Raw genomic sequence first — 18,767 nt, 5'->3', positions numbered from 1 at the left:
GGCTAAGTTCGGTCTGGTATCCAGGCTATAAGCAACTAGGCTAGGCTACTGTATTTTGCTATCTGTGCTTTTGGTAGGCTTTCAGTTTTTGAGGTGTGTAGGGGGACGGATTTTCTATTAGATATATGTAAATATCTCCAAACTGGAGCTCAGGCAGGGACTTCTACGACGTTATAGAAATACAAATATCAGCGGGTGCAGTACATTTAACATTTACATTTAGCATTTGATATTTGTATTTACATTTAACATTTACATTTAACACTTATATTTAACATTTATATATAACATCGAACATTTACGTTTATATTTTACATTTACATTTACATTTAACATTTACATTTATATTTAACATTTACATTTAACATTAACATTTAGATGAAATATTTATATTATTTAACAACTTTGTGTTACTGCCAAAAAATATCCTTGGAAAAGTTATCGCATGAATTTACATGAATTTCTCTCTAAATGCTTGAAAAGGTGACATTCGAATATTGTCGTGCTTTTTGTTCCATATGAAAATGCTAAATGTAGCAAAACTGAGCAGGATTTTCGAACGTGCAACATTTTACAAACGGCGCCCCATATTTGCCACCAGAGGTCCCGCCGTTTCCAATGCCCCTCCACTGCTGGTGACGACGACTCTGAAGTGCAAAGAGAAGCAGGCCTAGCTTGCTCATCCTCAGACAATGGGTGTGGGCCAGCCTTCGAGTTCCCTACTGCCCCCCCCCCCCCCCCCCCCCCCCCCCATATCACACTTTCTCCCCCTCAGTTGTGTTCGCTCCCATCAAAAAACAGTCAAAAGGAGCACCCCAATGTTTAAGTCAAGTACTCACATGATGTCATTAGCATAAACTATGCCCCTTCTATATCAGGTTTCAGGCCTCATAAACCCTCAGCTTACTCAGGGCAAAGTCTCAATGCAATAGCCTCTCAGTCAGGGGCGGTTTTAGGCACGGGCGACCCGGGCAGCCGCCCGGGGCGGCACTTTTTCATAAGACATGGGGGGCGGCAAGAGCACTTAAAAAAAAATGTATCTGGGCCGCGAAGCGGTTTTCTATTATCTATCATATCACTGTGTGTGGAATTGGCAAATTGGCGCCCCCTGCAGCTGCAGGCGCCTCTTGCTCGCTAAGAAGGTGCGGTGGACAGATCCTGAGTGAGAAGGTAGAAGGGGGAAGGGGAAGGGGAGGGGGCGCGGGGGACAGTTCACCTCTGGGTCGCGTTTTTCTGAATTGTGTGAAATGGCTAATACAAATAGGTAATACAGAACGATTATGTGGTCACCAAGTCCAAGGTGAATTGGTGGAAGGAGACCACTGACTGCTTCAACTTATCCAACTGGTGAAGGTAGTACGTGGTTAGCAGAGTATAGATAGATAGATAGATAGATACTTTATTTATCCCGAGGGAAATTAAATACATCTTTTACAGAGTAGTCTATTACATTATCAAGATAACTATTGAAGGATGCTCAAGTGGACAAGGTAAAAATGTGTTTTCAGTCAAGTGTAACTTAACCTAAATTCCTATTAAGGCAACCAGCTAATGTTGAGCACCAACAGAATTGTTTGCTAGCTAGCGTTAGCTAGCTGATTTGACCATAGGGTATGAACATGTTCATTCATCTTGACACTAGGCTAAAGTGTTAGCGAAGTCCCGCTAGCCACAACTAACAGAATATAACAGCATACTGAGTACTAGTATAATCTCAATAATGAACAGGTCGATAGCTAGCTGGTTAGACCATATGTTTCCTTTTGACACAACTATACTAGCCAGCGTTAGCGAAATCTCGTTAGCCACGATTAGCTAACTCAACTAAACCATAATGCATGTTGAGTGCTTGCACAAATTAACTTGCAGAGAGCTGGTTAGCTAACATTAACGTACATGATGTGTGCATTGATTCTCTCTCTCAATTGAAGGATTTGTGCAATTGATAAATTTAAGGTTGTCTTTCACTTATATTGTTATAATAAAAAAATAAATAAGATTCATTTTTTTTCGGCGGGGGGGGGGGGCGCGCTCAGAGGGGGTTTCGCCCGGGGCGTAATTCCATGTAGAACCGCCACTGCTCTCAGTGACAGATTGGTCATTGCGTGTGCCAACGGTGATGTTAAGGCAAAACCTTTCATGCTTGTATTGCGCTTGGTGGAGTCTTTTCCTAAATGATAGGACGTGGTGTAGTCCAGGGTATACGCAGGTATACGGAGTATGCCCACTTTTCAGTCAGTAGCCTATTGCGTATAACCACTTCTCAAAACAGGGCGTTTAACCTGTGCTGTATGGGCTGCTTAAAAAATTGCAAAATCCGCCTCCGTCTCCTCTTCTGTTCATGCCTCAAGATAAGAAGTTCCTCCTCAATGTCCAGCAGCTCCAACGCCCTCAACTGTCTTGCGGATAGGATTCTCCTCTCTGCCATAGTTCACTGTGAGGGTGAGAAAACATGACGGGGAGGAGGTATATAACCAGCCGACGACGACGTTCATGAGGTCGTTATCAGGCCATCTAGGTTCAATTGTGCCTGTGACCACTCGCTCGGTGGTCATAGAATTGCATCAATTCATGTCTCACACCTATAGCAGAGAGAGACTTTATGAATCGGAGATTTAAAGATGAGACGTGAAGGGTGCCACTTATATATCTGCAAAGAAATCCACATGAATTGCAACATACTTGACTGCGACTGTCTGGAGAGAACGCGCTAATTCACCGAACAAATACTTTCATATTAATTTTCCACCACTTGTTAGTCATGTCATCCATTCATATCGATGTGAATCAATTAATACTAATAAAACTGTGATGCGTTTTTGTTTCATTTCGCAATTTATTTAGTGTATAATCCATAGCAGCTGCCTTAAAACACAACGTTTTTTTTCCATTGTCCCGCTGCAATTAATACCCCGACGTCCGAGCCCGACCTGAGCCCTAGTATGATTTCTAAATATTTTGTCGGAGACGGCTTGGCTGGTCGGGTCCAGTTGGAAGAGGTGAGGAGATATGAACATTTATACAACCCCAATGATCTCGGTTGCCATCCTTCACTGTGTGTGTGGACAACAAGACCTGGTAAATAAACAAACCAACGACTTCCACACACAAAGACGTCATTCTCTAGAAATCCACGTGAATTGCAACATACTACGTTGACTGCGACTGTCTGGAGAGAACGCGCTAATTCACCGAACAAATACTTTCATATTCATTTTCCACCACTTGTTAGTCATGTCATCCATTCATATCGATGTGAATCAATCAATACTAATAAAACTTAAACTGTGATGCGTTTTTGTTTCATTTCGCAATTTATTTAGTGTATAATCCATAGCAGCTGCCTTAAAACACAACGTTTTTTTTTTCCATTGTCCCACTGCAATTAATACCCCGACGTCCGAGCCCGACCTGAGCCCTTGTATGATTTTTAAATATTTGTCGAACATGGCCCGGCTGGTCGTCGGGAGAGGTGAGGAGATATGGACATTTAAGGCTATACAACCCCAATGATCAACAACTCCATCATCTGATGGATCATTGATGTGCCTCAATGCTGTTGTTTTAAATGATTCTCTGATTTAACTTTTTTTACTTTATGTTATTTTATTTATTTATTTTTTATACTTAATTTCTGAGTTGTTTAATGTGTTTTTTTTATTTATTTTGTCTTTTGTTTTGTTATGGTTTGTTTATTTATTGTTCTTCTGTACTATGTAGCCTCAATCAGGGGTACGTTCGTAGTAGGATTGAAGCTAGTTAATCAATTGGCCTTTTAGCCCGTTAAGATTAGCGAGCTGATTGAGAACAGCAAATATCGGTTCGTTAACGGCTGACCCGCATCCTAATCATGTGGTTAATTTCAAGCAGGCTAAAGTTATCATGGCATTTGCGCGTGCACGTCCTACTTCAAAAGGCAGGAAAGGTCGATCACCAAAACCATGATTTTCTAACGGTATAATGGTTCTAAACTCAAAGAAAAGGGCTCTTTTTTTCTCCGCTGGCGAGTAGGAGATGAACATGAACGCTTATGAAGAATACAAGACCATAATCATGGCAAAATTCAACACCACCACCGCTGTGAGAGCATGGTGTGTTGGGATGTTTATAGGGTGATATCTATGTATGAATACCTGATGGCAAGTGTCAGCTGGTACAGAGGTTACCTCAACCGGTTTGAATCTGCATGGTTGCTAGTTCAAATCTCCTCACCTCTGTCCTCGATGTAGTTTTACATTTCCTTGGAAGTCGTTTTGAATAAAAGCGTCTGTTAAATGACTAAATGTATTAATAACAAATACAATAAATTGAAGCAGTGAAAATAAATTGTCTGTATTTCTCTCTATTCTTATCATGAGTCCACCGTAATCATTTTCTACAATAATGATATGCTATGGGGTACTAATAACACTCATATAATTATAAGTGCTTTGTTCTCCGCATCACCGACACTACAAAAATGTACCACTCGCAAAAAAGCGCAAGACAGTCAATGTGGTGTTTGCAATAAATTACTCGAGAAGGTCTTGTAAATTAATGATTCCTTGTCGGCTGAATCGGTAGCGCTCATACAAGAATAATGGATCTTGGCGATCGCAAAGAACTCTCTCCCTCCGCTAATCTAACTCTAATATCAGTCCTTGGTCAATGGGATCCCTCCTTTTTCCGGGGGTGTGGCAAGCTTATCCAGCTACACTTAAGTTAGCCTGCCCTGGAGCAGGTTAGTGCTAATCGATATGTAACTATGGTGATTTATCAAAAGTTGCTTCCACGAACCAAAAAGAGGGGCGTTTTTTATCTTAGCCTGAAAATTAGCTCGCTAAACCGTTTAGCGAGCTACGACGAATACCCCCCTGTGCTCAGTCAATTTCTCCCTGAATAAACAATGATGATGATGATCTGTCGGTTGCCATCCTTCACTGTGTGTGTGGACAACAAGACCTGGTACATAAACAAACCAACGACTTCCACACACAAAGACGTCATTCTCTATGTCATCTTCGACAAAAAACGTTACTCCACCTATTGTTCTGGCGGTGAATTGCTTTGCAACACGCGCAACCCTTTTAGGAACTATGAATTGAAACGAGCAATTTACACAAACAATTACACAACGATTTTCACAACGATTTACGCTGTTGTAGAAGTATGCGCGGGCCTTTAGAGTATACCCACTTTTCCACTGACCACTACACCACTGCCTGTAACCTCTGCTGGAAAATAAGGTATTGAAAACGGCAATTAAACCAGCGGAACTAGCTGAGTACAATCACATTACAAAGGATTACAATGGACCTGTTGCGGTACAATCACAACTAGTGAACAAAAGCAAAAAGCAAAAATGGATGCATGGGAATGAGGGAAAGAAAGGCTTTAACAGAAGCAGTGCATCTTTACATATATGATATTTGAGTTATTGGTTTTGTATAATAGAAAAATCCACAAGATTGTATTTGTGGTATTTATGAAGCGAAGCATTGGAGGATGTCGTTTAGTCATTATATGAAATGAACTATGGTCAGGTAAACTTCATACTCCCTTCCAGGCGGTGGCGGTAATAAACATATTCCTTGACCCTACAAATGTTGACTATAAAAGCGACCGTTCATCTGATACTCGGTCTATTTGAATCGGGATACTTCCAGGGTAAGTCGAGTTTTCTTTGCCTCTAACGCTTTCTTGTCTCCTGTGAGCCACACGGTGATAGCATACTACGTGCAGACAGCTTTTACTTTTATTGAATATTGACTCTTGTCCCACCTAAGTGTCCTGTTACTTTTTGCCTATTTTACTGTTAGCATGGTCCTTGACTTAAGATTGCTAGCTAGCTGGTGTTAGCTTATCGTTAGCGCGGTGTGATTCGGATAGAGGCATGTTTTGGAATCCCAAACCATCCGAACTGCTACTAAAAAAATCTGCACTTAAAAATGAACGAATGCAATACGTGATGCTTATAGTAATTAAACTGGCATACTATTAATTGTTTGTTTGCATTTTCTGTAAATTAAATTCCTCGATGTGGCTCGAGTGCGAATAACTCTCAATGATGAAACACTACACAGACCTGTTCTGAATGGTTGTGATTGCACCGTATTTATTTTCTGATGAGAGATTATTCAGGAGCCTGAAGTGTTTTCACCTAGTATCCCACGTGGTCCCTGTAACGTCTTTTGGTATGCGTGCATCTTGACCTTAAAGCTAGTCTAATGTATGAAATGCTTTTTCCAGGTGTCCCTTAACTAAAAGGAATTCCTGCTTCACTGCACTTCACTGCTTCAGGTAAAGGACACTCATCTTAGTGTGTGACTATTCTATGGTTCCTGTTTTTCCTTGGTTGCCAAAGGGTCTCAATGATGATCATTTCCTGAACTCTCTCTTGCTGAATTTCTTTTGAAGAACTTTCATGGATCTGAGTATCTACCATTGATATTTGTTTGCTTGATTAGTAATTTGTAGATGTATAACCTTGCTTTTTTTATATATATTTTCAGAGAACTGCCAGCAGTTTAGCCTGTTCAAAAGTCTCCTGTTGTGTACTGGTGAGTACATGTCTTTGCTGGGCCAACTGTTCTGTTGGAGTGTAAAGTGATGATTTTAAATTTGACAAGCATATGTCTGATTTCAGTGATGCTAAATACATTTTCTGACGCTCAGCATTGTGCTTAAATTAATCCATATCGAGTTTCCCCAGGTTCACATTGCATGTGGCTTTTTTCCAGGTTGTGGGCATTGCAGAGGCCTTGATGAGGATGCACTTCTCGGTAAGCTGATTTCTATGCCTTTATCTTAGCGTCTGCTGTCTGAAGTGGAGAGTGTAGTAGTGTGGATATGCTGCATGAAGCCATGTCTTAGCATACTTGAGTTTAAATGGGGTTTGTCCCATAATCCTCTGGACTACATGTACCATGGCAGTCTAGTCACCAATGTCTGATCAGATGTGGTACTCAAAATTTGCTGGAAGTTCTGGTTTTGACGGAGTACCCACCTTTTCCCCTTGTTTTAGGATTGTACTCTGATGCGGTGTGGGAGTGGGTCAATCTCCTGGATGTGTGGTGGTGAGTGACTGACTTTTATTCTAGCCTGTGTTGCTTGTATCTGAAAGGATGAATTGGGTTTTTACCCATTATATACTTCTGGACGACTTCTTGTCAGATGGCATACTTGTCACCAAAGCACTGATCAGCCAACCAGAAGTTTCACTGCTTGAAAGCACTTCGGTATTGTCCTAACTTCCTTTCTCAAATTCTAGGTTGAAGGGCCAACATGAGAACCTCATCTGAACTAAGGTGAGTTTTGCAACATCCACAACATTTCTGTGACGTTTCAGTTTCTATGATGAAGATACTTAGCTCACTTTGAACCAATGTGAAAAGTAAACGAACTCCTGAGAAACTGCTCTATAGGGAATATTTCTACAAGTTCATTTGTATCCAGGTGCTCACTATACTTTACTACACTACTATATTACACTTCTGGACGACTTGTCAGATGGCATACTTGTCACCAAAGCACTGATCAGCCAACCAGAAGTTTCACTGCTTGAAAGCACTTCGGTATTGTCTAACTTCCTTTCTCAAATTCTAGGTTGAAGGGCCAACATGAGGACCTCATCTGAACTAAGGTGAGTCTTGTAACATCCACAAGATTTCTGTGACGTTTCAGTTTCTATGATGAGTATACTTAGCTCACTTTGAACCAATGTGAAAAGTAAACGAACTCCTGAGAAACTAGTCTAAAGGGAATATTTCTACAAGTTCATTTGTATCCAGGCGCTCACTACCTTGTGTTGGTTTTCTGCAGCATGTCTTCGGTCATCAAGTGAAGTGGGAACCACATCATGAGGCTGCAGGTAAGCTTTCTGTCTTGTGCTGTGTAAAAACGCACAGTATGCCTTGGTGCTAGATTAAGCTTTAGCTGTGTACTTGTAGTGAACCTTTGATGGCAAGGTGAACCAAACATTGCAAGTTAAATGATGCGTTTAAATAGTCTCGTTCGTCTGAAACACTGTTGAAAATCTAATGAACTGATTCTTGCAAATGGAATTGAATTGATGGGTTTCCTGTGCCTGGACACATAATTGAGTGACTTTGTCTTTGCTTACAGAGGCAGACACTGCCTAGGTGGAAGCTTTGCTCTATGAAAGAGGTAAGAAATCAATGCCCAAGACGGGTGTATGGAGAGCAACACATTTTAGTACTTTAAAAGCATTTAAAGCCGTATCTAAAGTTGAGGGTTATGCTGTACTGCAAGTTATGATGATTTATCCTTTGGAATCTCGTTCGTCTGAAATCCTGTTGAGAGACTTTGAAACTGATGCTTGCAGATTTACCATAACAGTAGTTTGCCATCGTTCGGGGTCTTGACTTTCAAAATAATGGAGCTTTTCCCTTTTTGCAGAATTGGCTGCTTGGATCTTCACAGGCATCATCATGGTGAGTGGCTTTTTTTTTGGTTTTTGGTGTTTGTATTTGTTTATTAGCATGCCAAATTCCAGTAACGGTCATTATGATGAAGCTCGCACAAGTCTTACACCCAGTCAACTCCAGAACCTGAAAAGGTGAACCCACTGGAGTTGCCTGGGTAAGCAAGGAGATGACTTGTTGGGGTTACCAACTGTCTGATATGACCAGCTGGTTTGGTTCTGACTGATGTACGATTTTTATTGATCCCCTTTTAAATATCTCTATTACTATTTTGCAGACCTTGGACCTACTCCTGAGGCATGGCACCCCCTGACTGGATTTGAGGTGCCAGTTAATTGTCCTGACCATCTGTCATAAAATGGTGAGTATTTTTGAATCCCCTTAAATTCCTGACTATTTTACTTGAGATTTACCACCCCTGTTTGAGTTCAGCTGACTGATTGGTTTCACTGATTTGAGGAACTCCTTTACAATCTAAATGGAATATGACTTAGATTTTCTGCCACACGTTTGTAAAAAATATGTGCAGTTATATCTGAACAGTGAGATGATGAGGTTCTTACCGCCCCAGTCTGATGTAAACTGACTGATTGGTTTCTCTGATCTAAATGTTCACTACAATTGACTGAAAATGCCCTATAAAGAAACCAACTGATGGTGGCTTGCTTTCTCTCTAGGGTCCATACAGACCTTGTGTGCATACAGGTTTGAAATCCTTGGCAGCAGCCCTGGCCAGACACGGCTGGAAAAAAGGTTTGTAAAAATACATGCAGTTATATCTGAACAGTGATATGATGAGGTTCTTACCGCCCCAGTCTGATGTAAACTGACTGATTGGTTTCTCTGATCTTAAAATCTTAACTACAATTGAGTGAAATTTCCCTTTGAAGAAACCAACTGATGGTGGCTTGCTTTCTCTCTAGGGTCCATACAGAAAAACGATCTGAATGTGTGCTGAGGAGTGGGGAGGTCCATGCCACATTTCAGGACCTGATTTCAACGAGGTTGCCTGCATCCTCAGTGATTTGGGTCCCAGCTAGCTACCCCCAAGCTCTACTTCCCTGTTTGCTTCAAGACTTGTTTTGCCATCACTTTTTTCCTTGTACTACAGTGTTTATTTGAATAAATGTGTGGCTTTCACATTCGCTTGGAGTTGTGTCTGAAGTCTTAATGCGATGGATATTGAGTGTTACAACTTCTCTATAAGCCAGTAGGGCGAAAACTGTTTTAAGAGTAGTTTATGGTTCTGGAAATGTCCAGAATAGCAGAAGGATTTCAGAGTTCTGCTTAACAGACCTTTCACAGTCTGAACTAGCACTTGCAGCTTAGTTATGTAATTGCATACAGGAACGGCTAATGAGCCCTTCGTCAGCAGACGTGGGTGCATTAGGGCAGTGGTTCCCAAACTTTTTACAGTCCCGTACCCCTTCAGACATTTAATCTCCAGCTGCGTACCCCCCCCGTTGAAAAAAAAATTCTGTTCACCCAGAGGTAGATTGATGGCTTAAAATGAGTGAATAATATGTGCCACAAGTGACCCAAACCTTCTAAGGTTGTTGTTTGCCAGCCATCAACAGAACAGAAGACTAAAAAAACATTATTTGCAGGCGATTGGGAAGAGGAGGGAGTTCATTTGACAGGCTACGGAGGTCTGTGTTGAATTGTGGGCGTGGCCAAAGCGGAGTTCAGCACAGACGTGACATTTTCTCAGTGGTTTAGTTTTTTAATTAATGCTTGTTCATCGTTGCGATCGTTGTTGTGTTTATAAGAAAGAAATACAGCCTCGCAGGACAAAATACAGGGGAATTTGGGCGATTTTGATGCACAAAATTATGTTTCCGTCTGAAAGTTGCAATTCTGTTTCAAACGGTACATTCTGCGAATTCCGTCCGTTTTCTGTTATCGCGGAAATGTTCTCCCCGCGTACCCCCTGAACCACTTCCCCCAGTTTGGGAACCGATGCATTAGGGTAACTACTCATATATACAGACTTGTGTTAAATACAGAAACGGTCCTTTAGAATGTGAGTTCCGGAGGAGAAGGGGAGCGCTTCCGTCCATTTCAAAACCAGACAGGCTAGCTGTGACCTGCCTGGCAGAGGAGCCTTAAGGATTTTCCTTAACTTCTCATTTCACTTGACAAATTTCCCCAGCATTTTTGAAAAGGTCAAAGTTGTCAGAGGCTGTTCATTTGAAATGGAGTATCGAACAGACATACTCATTTAATCTGCTCAACAAAAGCCCTATTACTTTGAAGTAGGCGCATTCCTTGTGCCACAAGCCCCATTATGTGAGAATTATATTTTTTGCTACTGAGCTCCCCCTACAGTTGTGAAGTGTAGCTCACTTTTACACCACTGGTGTAAATATAAATAGCGCTTCGAGACCCCCTAATGGACAGTGGTACACTGTACTTGTTGACAAACTGAAAGATATGAACTGGCATAGAAAACTAGAACCCAAAGAACCATGTTGACTGACAGGGTAGAGTAATATTACAATAGTTTACACAAATATAACTGCATATTTTGTATCATTGTGACATTGGAGATGAACGCCAACAACCAAAAGAAGAACAAAATTAATATAATTATAATACTTTCTACTGACAGAAAATGACATGAATGTCGTGATTTGTGTACCAAATGGTTCTTTTCCATCACTAATTTGTTGACCCAACAAATGTTGACTATAAAAGATCAAGTTCATGAATTGCTCGTTCATTTTAAATCGGAACACTTCGAGGGTGACTTATCTACTCTTTATCTGTGTGTAGGGAGTTGGATTCGTCCCGTTCTTGTCTCACGTCACGGTACTCATTTAGCTCCACCTGATCAACAATTACTTAATTAGTGGGCACAGCTCGGATGTGGCTATAAAGGCCTGCGAGTTTGCTGTGGTGTCTGAGCTTGTGAACCGCTACCTCCCGTGCGGTGCGGTTTACGGTTTTGCCCAAGGTAGGTTTTCTTTGCATCTAGCTAGTTGCGTTGAATTTGAAAGATTACACTGTGGACTTACTTCGTCCTTTATTGTAGCCTGGAGTTGTGGTCCTCTCCTCCACAGCGTGGTTGCTGTCACACTGGTCACCTTCCGTGTGTGTTTGTATCCTCACATGGTTGGTGTTAACCCTGGAGTAGATAGATATATAGATAGATGGATACTTTATTAATCCCGAGGGAAATTTAGGTCATCCATAGTAGCTTATACACTTACTCAGACATACATACATACATACATAAATCACATACACATAGGGGAAACATGTTCACAGGGAGTGGGGTTTTTACAGATACAGGAATGGATCTGACCCTATGGTATGTTGTGCATATATTGGTAAAGTGTTGATGTCCATGAGGAAAGTGTTCTTGTGCTGCAAGTGAGGATAGTGCTAGAGGTAGTGTTCATGTGCTTGTGTGGATAGTGCAAAGTTCTTGTGCTTGTGTGTAGACTCATGCATAGAAGTCCATCTCCCTCCCCCTCCCCTTCTGCGTGGCGTTATGCAGCTGAATGGCCCTGGGGACAAAGTACTTCCTCAGCCTGTCCGATGAGCGTGACAGGAGTCTGCCACTGAATATGCTCTTCTGTCTGTTGAGAGTACTGTGTAGTGGATGGTGGACATTGTCCAAGATAGTCAGCAACCTACTCAGGGTCCTTCTCTCAGCCACGGTTGTGAGGCAGTCCAGTTCGGTGCCCACAACAGCTCCCGCCCTCCTCACCAGCCTGTCTAGTCGCCCCACATCCCTCTTCTTTATGCTGCCTCCCCAGCACACCACATCATAAAAGAGGACGCTGGCAACCACAGACTGGTAAAACATGCGCAGGAGTTTGTTGCAGACATTGAAGGACCTCAACCTCCTCAGGAAGTAGAACCAGCTCTGACCCTTCTTGTAGATTGCATCAATGTTGGCTGACCAGTCCAGTTTATTGTCCAGATGCACTCCTAGGTATTTGTAGGTGTTGACCACCTCCACACTGACCCCCTCGATGGAGACTGGTAGCAGAGGAGGCTGAGACCTCCTAAAGTCCACCACCATCTCCTTGGTCTTAGAGGTGTTCAGCTGCAGGTGGTTGTGCCTGCACCACTGCACAAAATTGTCCACCAGGCTCCTGTACTCTCCCTCCTGTCCATCCCTGATACATCCCACAACAGCAGAGTCATCAGAGAACTTCTGGATGTGGCATGACTCCGTGTTGTAGGTGAAATCCGATGTGTACAGGGTGAACAGGACGGGTGAGGGCATAGTCCCCTGTGGAGCGCCGGTGCTGCACAGCAGTCTCAGATACGCAGTCTTTCAGCCTGACAAACTGTGGCCTCTCCGTCAGGTAGTCAGTGATCCAGGATACCATTTGGACGTTCACACCCATCTACACAAGCTTGTCACTTAGTCGGAGGGGCTGGATGGTGTTAAAGGCACTGGAGAAATCAAAGAACATGATTCTCACAGCACCTTTCCCCTTGTCCAGATAAGAGTGTGCCCTGTGCATTAGGTAGATGATGGCATCTTCCACGCCCACCTTCTCCTGGTAGGCAAACTGCAGCGGGTAGGCTATACCTCCCAGTTAGCATGCCTGCTATAGCTTTTGTTTTCATTCATTTTGCGTCATTCCCTCCCCTAGTGTGTTTGTCCATAATAATTTAACAGTGCTGTCTGTTTGGGCGTTGATCTTTAAAAAGTAAACGCATGGTGATTTAACCTTTTCTGCTTTTGGACTAACCTGTCTCCAGTCTTTCGAGGTCCACCTCTTCCTGGGCAAGCATACTGGTCATACTTGTTATTTTTCTGTGTGGTGTTTCTGTGTGGTGTGTTTTAACCTGTTGCAAAGGCTGGTGTGCCTAATTGAACATTAGTTTAACATTCTGTGGGTGAAATTCCCATGGTGGAGTGGTCTGGCTACTTATACAGGAATATGGGGCTCCCCCTTATAGCTCCTGTTACATCTGTAACGCTTTCTTGTCTTCTGTGAGGCACACGGTTACATGCCCATTACATACAAGTGCCGACAGCTTTTACTTGTATTGAATCTTGACTGTTTTGTCCCTAAGTGATTTGTTAATTTTGCTTTTTTTTTTTTTTTACAGTTAGTATGGCCTTTGACGTAAGGTGGCTAGCTGGCTGATGTTAGCTTCCCTTTAGCGCCTTGTGATTGTAATCCCAAACCATCCGAACTACAATTTCAACGTTCGTACGTCAAAATGAACGAATGCAGTACGTGATGCCCATAGGAATCAAACTGGGACATAATAATTTTTTTCTTCCCTGGCGTCTGTTAATGAAATTCCTTGATGTGGCTCGAGTGCGAATAACACTCGATGATGAAACTTCACAGACCTGTACTGAATGGTAGTGATTGCACCTTTTTTATTTTCTGATGAGATTATTCAGAGCCTCACGACGAGTGTGTTGTACTGTTTTCACCACAGTATCCCACGTAATGTCTTTTGATATGCGTGCATCTTGGCCTTCTAGCCAGCGTAATGTATGAAATGTTTTTTTTTCCCTAGGTGTCCGTTAACTGAAGGAAATTGCACCACTTCATCAGGTAAAGTACTCTGCACACTTTCTATCTGTTCTTGGCGTGTGACTTTTCTATGGCTCCTGTTTTTTCCTTGTTTGCCAAAGTGTCTCTTTTGAAGAAATTTCATTGGATCTAAGTATCTATCTACAATTGATATTTGTTTGCTTGATTAGTCAATTTGGTTGTATTTCTTTTTTTCCAGAGAACTAGAGTACTTTCTCTCAGCAAGGCTGAGAATAGGTGAGAGCTCAAGTCTTAAACCTGTTATTCCACAACATGATGTAGGATTATCTTGTGATGAACGTATTGATCGACAAGCATATGTCTGACTTGTTATGATGATTGTCATTATTCTGATTTAATTGTTGGTTAGTCTAAGACTGCATGGGCCTCCAACTACAGTTGGCTTATTTCTACTTTTTTGTTACAGACCTGAGAAACTGGCAGGTACATCTTGTTCCAAAGTCCTGTGTTGCGTACTGGTGAGTGTCTTTGCTGGGCCTACTGTTCTGTTGGAGTGTAAAGTGATGATTTAAAATCTGACAAGCATATGTCTGATTTCAGTGATGCTGGTGTTTTTTTTCTGATACTCCCCATCTTGGTTAACTGAGTCCATATCAAGTGTACCCAGGTTCACATGGTGGGTGGTTTCTTTCCCAGGTTGTGGGCATTGCAGAGGCCTAGTTGAGGATGCACTTCTTGGTAAGCCGATTTGCTGTCTGAAGTGTAGTATTGTGTCTGCATGAAGCCATGTCTGCTTGAGCATACCTGAGTCCTGAGTTTAAATGGGTTCGTCCCATAATCCTCTGGACTACATGTACCATGGAAGTCTAGTCACCAACGTCTGATCCGATGTTGTGCTCAAGATTTGTTGGAAGTTCTGGTTTTGACTAAGTACCCCCCTTTTCCGCTCTCTTTAGGATTGTGGTCTGGGAGTTGGTCAATCTCCTGGATGTGTGGTGGTGAGTGACTGCCTTTTAATCTAGCCTGTGTTGCTGGTATCTGAAAGGTTGAATTGGGTTTTTACCCATTATATACTTCTGGACGACTTCTTGTCAGATGGCATACTTGTCACCAAAGCACTGATCAGCCAAACGGAAGTTTCACTGCTTGAAAGCACTTTGGTATTGTCTTGACTTCCTTTCTCATCTCCTAGGTTGAAGGGCCAACTTGAGAACCTCATCTGAACTAAGGTGAGTTTTGCAACATCCACTACATTTCTGTGATTCAGTTTCTATGATGAAGATACTTAGCTCACTTTGAACCAATGTGAAAAGTAAACGAACTACTGAGAAACTAGTCTAAAAGGAATATTTATACAAGTTCATTTGTATCCAGGCGCTTACTACCTTGTGTTGGTTTCCTGCAGCATGTCTTCTGTCGTGAAGTGGGAACCACATCATGAGGCTGCAGGTAAGCTTTCTGTCTTGTACTGTGTAAAAACGCACAGTATGCCTTAGTGCTAGTCGTTCAGCTTCAGCTGTGTATTTGTAGTGAACCTTTGATGGCAAGATGAACCAAACATTGCAAGTTACATGATGTGTTCAATTAGTCTCCTTCGTCTGAAACTGTTGAGAAGCAAATTAACGGATTCTTGCAAATGGAATTGATGGTTTCCTGTGCCTGGACACATGGTTGAATGACTTTGTCTTTGCTTATACAGGCAGACACTGCCTAGGTGGAAGCTCTGCTCTGTGAAGGAGGTAAGAAATCAATGCCCAAGACGGGTGTATGTAGGGCAACACATTTCAGTGTTTTAAAAGCATTTTAAGCAGTATGTAAAGTTGAGGGTAATCCCGTACTGCAAGTTATGATTTATCCTTTGGAATCTCGTTCGTCTGAAACCCTGTTGAAAGACTTTGAAACTGATGCTTGCAGATTTACCTTACCAGTGGTTTGCCATGTTCAGGGACTTGACTCTCAAAATAATGGAGCTTTTCCCTTTTTGCAGAATTGGCTGCTTGGATCTGCACAGGCATCATGGTGAGTGGCTTTTTTGGTGTTTGTATTTTGTTTGAGTGCCAAATTCTAGTTAAGGTCATTATGATGAAGCTTGCACACGTCTTACACCCAGTCAACTCCAGAACCTGAAAAGGTGAACCCACTGGAGTTGCCTGGGTAAGCAAGGAGATGACTTGTTGGGGTTACCAACTGTCTGATATGACCAGCTGGGTTGGTTCTGACTACGATGTACGATTTTTATTCCCCCTTTAAATATCTCTTTATTACTATTTTGCAGACTTGGACCTACTCCTGAGGCATGCCACCCCCTGACTGGATTTGAGGTGCCAGTTAATTCTGGTCCTGACCATCTGTCCTAAAATGGTGAGTTTGTTTTTATCCCCTTAAACTCCTGACTGTATTTTACATGATGAGGTTCTTACTGCCCCAGTCTGATGTAAACTGACTGATTGGTTTCTCTGATCTTAAAATCTTCACTACAATTGACTGAAAATGCCCTTTGAAGAAACCAACTAATGGTGTCTTGCTTTCTCTCTAGGGTCCATACAGACCTTGTGTGCATACAGGTTTGAAATCCTTGGCAGCAGTCCTGGCCAGACACGGATGAAAAAGGTTTGTAAAAATACATGAAGTTTTATCTGAAGTGATGTGATGAGGTTCTTACCGCCCCAGTCTGATGTAAACTGACTGATTGGTTTCTCTGATCTTAAAATCTTTACTACAATTGACTGAAAATGCCCTTTGAAGAAACCAACTGATGGTGGCTTGCTTTCTCTCTAGGGTCCATACAGAAAAACGATCTGAATGTGTGCTGAGGAGTGGGGAGGTCCATGCCACGTTTCCGGACCTGATTTCAACGAGGTTGCCTGCATCCTCAGTGATTTGGGTCCCAGCTACCCCCAAGCTCTACTCCCTCCCTGTCTGCGTCAAGACTTTTTTTTTTTTTTTTTTTTTTTTTTTGCCATCACCATGTTCCAGCATGGCTTTTCCCTTGTACTACAGTGTTTATTTCAATAAATGTGTGGCTTTCACATTGTCTTGGAGTTGTGTCTTAATGCAATGGATATTGAGTGTTACAACTTCCCTATAAGCCAGTAGGGCGAAAACAGTTTTAAGAGTAGCTAATTTATATGGTTCTGGAAATGTCCAGAATAGCAGAGATGGATTTCAGGGTTCTTCTGCGTAACGGACCTTTCGCAGAGTCTGAACTGGTACTTGGAGCTTAGTTATGTAATTGCATACAGCAACGGCTAATGAGCCATTTAGCAGACGTGGGTGCATTAGGGTAACTACTCATATACACGGACTTGTGTTAATGACTGTCAAGCCCCAATAAATACAGAAACGGTCCTTGTTGCAAAGGACTGATGGTTTGCCCCTTAGACAGCCCTTTCGCTGCTGCTGGGTCATTCCGTGTTAGTGCATGCACCTAGCCTGACGATGTCATACTCATAATTCTAGTCAGAATATGAGTCTGATACCGCTCCAATGGGCTGTGATTATGGGGCGTGTTTCAACCGAACCAGGAAAAAAAATACCTCTTCGCTCAATTGGATATATCTAGAACCAATCAGAGCAACGTAGTATGACCATAACATAGACCATGGGGCCAGCTGATACATTAAACTTTTACCGGATCCCGTAGGAAGGACGGCAAAAACATCTTTTCGATCGACAAATGCCTTGATCGCGTTTCTCTGTTCCTCTTTCAAAATGAATGTGCTGTCCGCAGATAATTTCTCCTCAATGGAGTAATGCCAGACCGAACTTCCCAACCAAAAAATGTGTGGGCGGGGCTAAGTTCGGTCTGGTATCCAGGCTAGCATGCACCCCTTATGGCTGCACTTGTACAGCCAATCGGAGTGCAGTCTGGGGATGCTTGCACTGACGGTACTCAGTGGCGGGAATAGTAGACCAGTGGACTGACGATACAGAAGTAAGGTGTTGAGATACAAACGTTTCAGTATAAAGATTAGAGTGAGAGAGTGTTGGAATCGTGTGTGTTCAGATACCTGTAAGTATTTATAATGCTCCTTGGTTATGTTTAGTTTATACTATTATCAGTCTGTGTTTGTTAGACAGGGCATTGATGTTTAAATGCGTTGTATGATTGCGGGTGCATATTTAATGAATGCCGGTGTCGCGGTTACATTATAAATGTGGACGTAATCTTTGTTAGCGAACTAATGACATGTTTAACAATTACCTGTGCTGTTTAGCAGCTAGAATGTGATACGTGAATAATGTAGGAAGTAGTGTCACTTCAGTAATGTGATAATATTGCTAGTATTTTTTTTTTTTTTTTTCAAATATGTTTATTGGGAAACACATCATACAGCAGTGAAATTGGCAATTGACAGCAACATGTTTCCTTTTTCATTTCACAAACAAAAACAACAGAGAAGACAAATGTAAACAAACATCACACACCATACAAAAAATTAAATGCAAAATACAAAATAAAAACCCCACCCAAAACAGACACCCTCCCACCACAACCCCCCCTCCCTTCCCTTACCATAACCCACCCATCCCTCCCTAGGAGTGCATTTCACTTGGGTGTCAATTCAATTCTCTATCAAGATGAGAGATCAAAGGTTGCCAAATTTTCTGAAAGTCCCTCAGCTTGTCTTTCAGAATGAATCTAATTCTCTCCAAATGTAGAGTATCTGTCAAGTCAGTCAGCCAGTGTTTAAAGGAGGGTACCTCTTTCTTTTTCCAGAGAAGTAAGATCAGCTTTTTTGCAGCTATTAGACCGTATGCCAGAAGACGCTGTTGTGCTACATTTAATTTCCTTAGCTCTTCAGATATTCCCAAAATTATTAAAATAGGGTCTGGCTCTATCTGAACCTTCAAGATCACAGAA

General features: G+C 42.0%; 2 long non-coding RNA genes and 10 other non-coding genes across 14 annotated transcripts; all 12 read left to right on the top strand.

Moving 5' to 3' along the window:
* The first annotated feature begins 5,537 nt into the window (after window positions 1-5,537).
* LOC105899755 lies at window positions 5,538-9,568 on the top strand. Its single transcript, XR_004163878.2, has 13 exons — window positions 5,538-5,646; window positions 6,229-6,279; window positions 6,492-6,539; window positions 6,720-6,761; window positions 7,004-7,055; window positions 7,250-7,286; window positions 7,585-7,621; window positions 7,801-7,849; window positions 8,104-8,145; window positions 8,398-8,432; window positions 8,701-8,784; window positions 9,101-9,176; window positions 9,347-9,568. It is a non-coding gene; the product is annotated as an uncharacterized LOC105899755 (long non-coding RNA).
* Window positions 7,328-7,393, top strand: LOC116220886. Its single transcript, XR_004163924.1, has one exon. It is a non-coding gene; the product is annotated as a small nucleolar RNA SNORD29 (small nucleolar RNA).
* Window positions 7,663-7,728, top strand: LOC116220888. Its single transcript, XR_004163926.1, has one exon. It is a non-coding gene; the product is annotated as a small nucleolar RNA SNORD29 (small nucleolar RNA).
* Window positions 8,249-8,319, top strand: LOC116220892. Its single transcript, XR_004163930.1, has one exon. It is a non-coding gene; the product is annotated as a small nucleolar RNA SNORD30 (small nucleolar RNA).
* Window positions 8,501-8,627, top strand: LOC116220903. The gene has a single exon (XR_004163940.1). It is a non-coding gene; the product is annotated as a small nucleolar RNA SNORD22 (small nucleolar RNA).
* On the top strand, window positions 8,965-9,032 carry LOC116220898. Its single transcript, XR_004163936.1, has one exon. It is a non-coding gene; the product is annotated as a small nucleolar RNA SNORD31 (small nucleolar RNA).
* Window positions 9,210-9,276, top strand: LOC116220895. The gene has a single exon (XR_004163933.1). It is a non-coding gene; the product is annotated as a small nucleolar RNA SNORD31 (small nucleolar RNA).
* Window positions 9,569-11,315: 1,747 nt separating the features above from the next.
* LOC105899757 lies at window positions 11,316-16,860 on the top strand. 3 transcript variants are annotated; one of them, XR_004163877.2, is made up of 13 exons: window positions 11,316-11,379; window positions 13,926-13,963; window positions 14,142-14,179; window positions 14,370-14,386; window positions 14,600-14,641; window positions 14,860-14,901; window positions 15,096-15,132; window positions 15,309-15,352; window positions 15,603-15,642; window positions 15,891-15,922; window positions 16,179-16,264; window positions 16,440-16,513; window positions 16,682-16,860. It is a non-coding gene; the product is annotated as an uncharacterized LOC105899757 (long non-coding RNA). The 3 variants fall into 3 exon arrangements; XR_001162369.3 differs by having other exon boundaries at window positions 14,370-14,421; XR_004163876.2 differs by having other exon boundaries at window positions 14,370-14,421; window positions 15,278-15,352.
* Window positions 15,171-15,236, top strand: LOC116220890. The gene has a single exon (XR_004163928.1). It is a non-coding gene; the product is annotated as a small nucleolar RNA SNORD29 (small nucleolar RNA).
* LOC116220901 lies at window positions 15,978-16,104 on the top strand. Its single transcript, XR_004163938.1, has one exon. It is a non-coding gene; the product is annotated as a small nucleolar RNA SNORD22 (small nucleolar RNA).
* On the top strand, window positions 16,303-16,369 carry LOC116220900. The gene has a single exon (XR_004163937.1). It is a non-coding gene; the product is annotated as a small nucleolar RNA SNORD31 (small nucleolar RNA).
* Window positions 16,545-16,611, top strand: LOC116220897. Its single transcript, XR_004163935.1, has one exon. It is a non-coding gene; the product is annotated as a small nucleolar RNA SNORD31 (small nucleolar RNA).
* Window positions 16,861-18,767: the final 1,907 nt, after the last annotated feature.

The sequence above is a fragment of the Clupea harengus genome, chromosome 6 (assembly GCF_900700415.2).
Source record: "Clupea harengus chromosome 6, Ch_v2.0.2, whole genome shotgun sequence".
Taxonomy (NCBI): Eukaryota; Metazoa; Chordata; class Actinopteri; order Clupeiformes; family Clupeidae; genus Clupea; species Clupea harengus.
The sequence above is the reverse complement of the archived record's forward strand: the minus strand, read 5'-3'. Positions and strand labels throughout refer to the sequence as shown.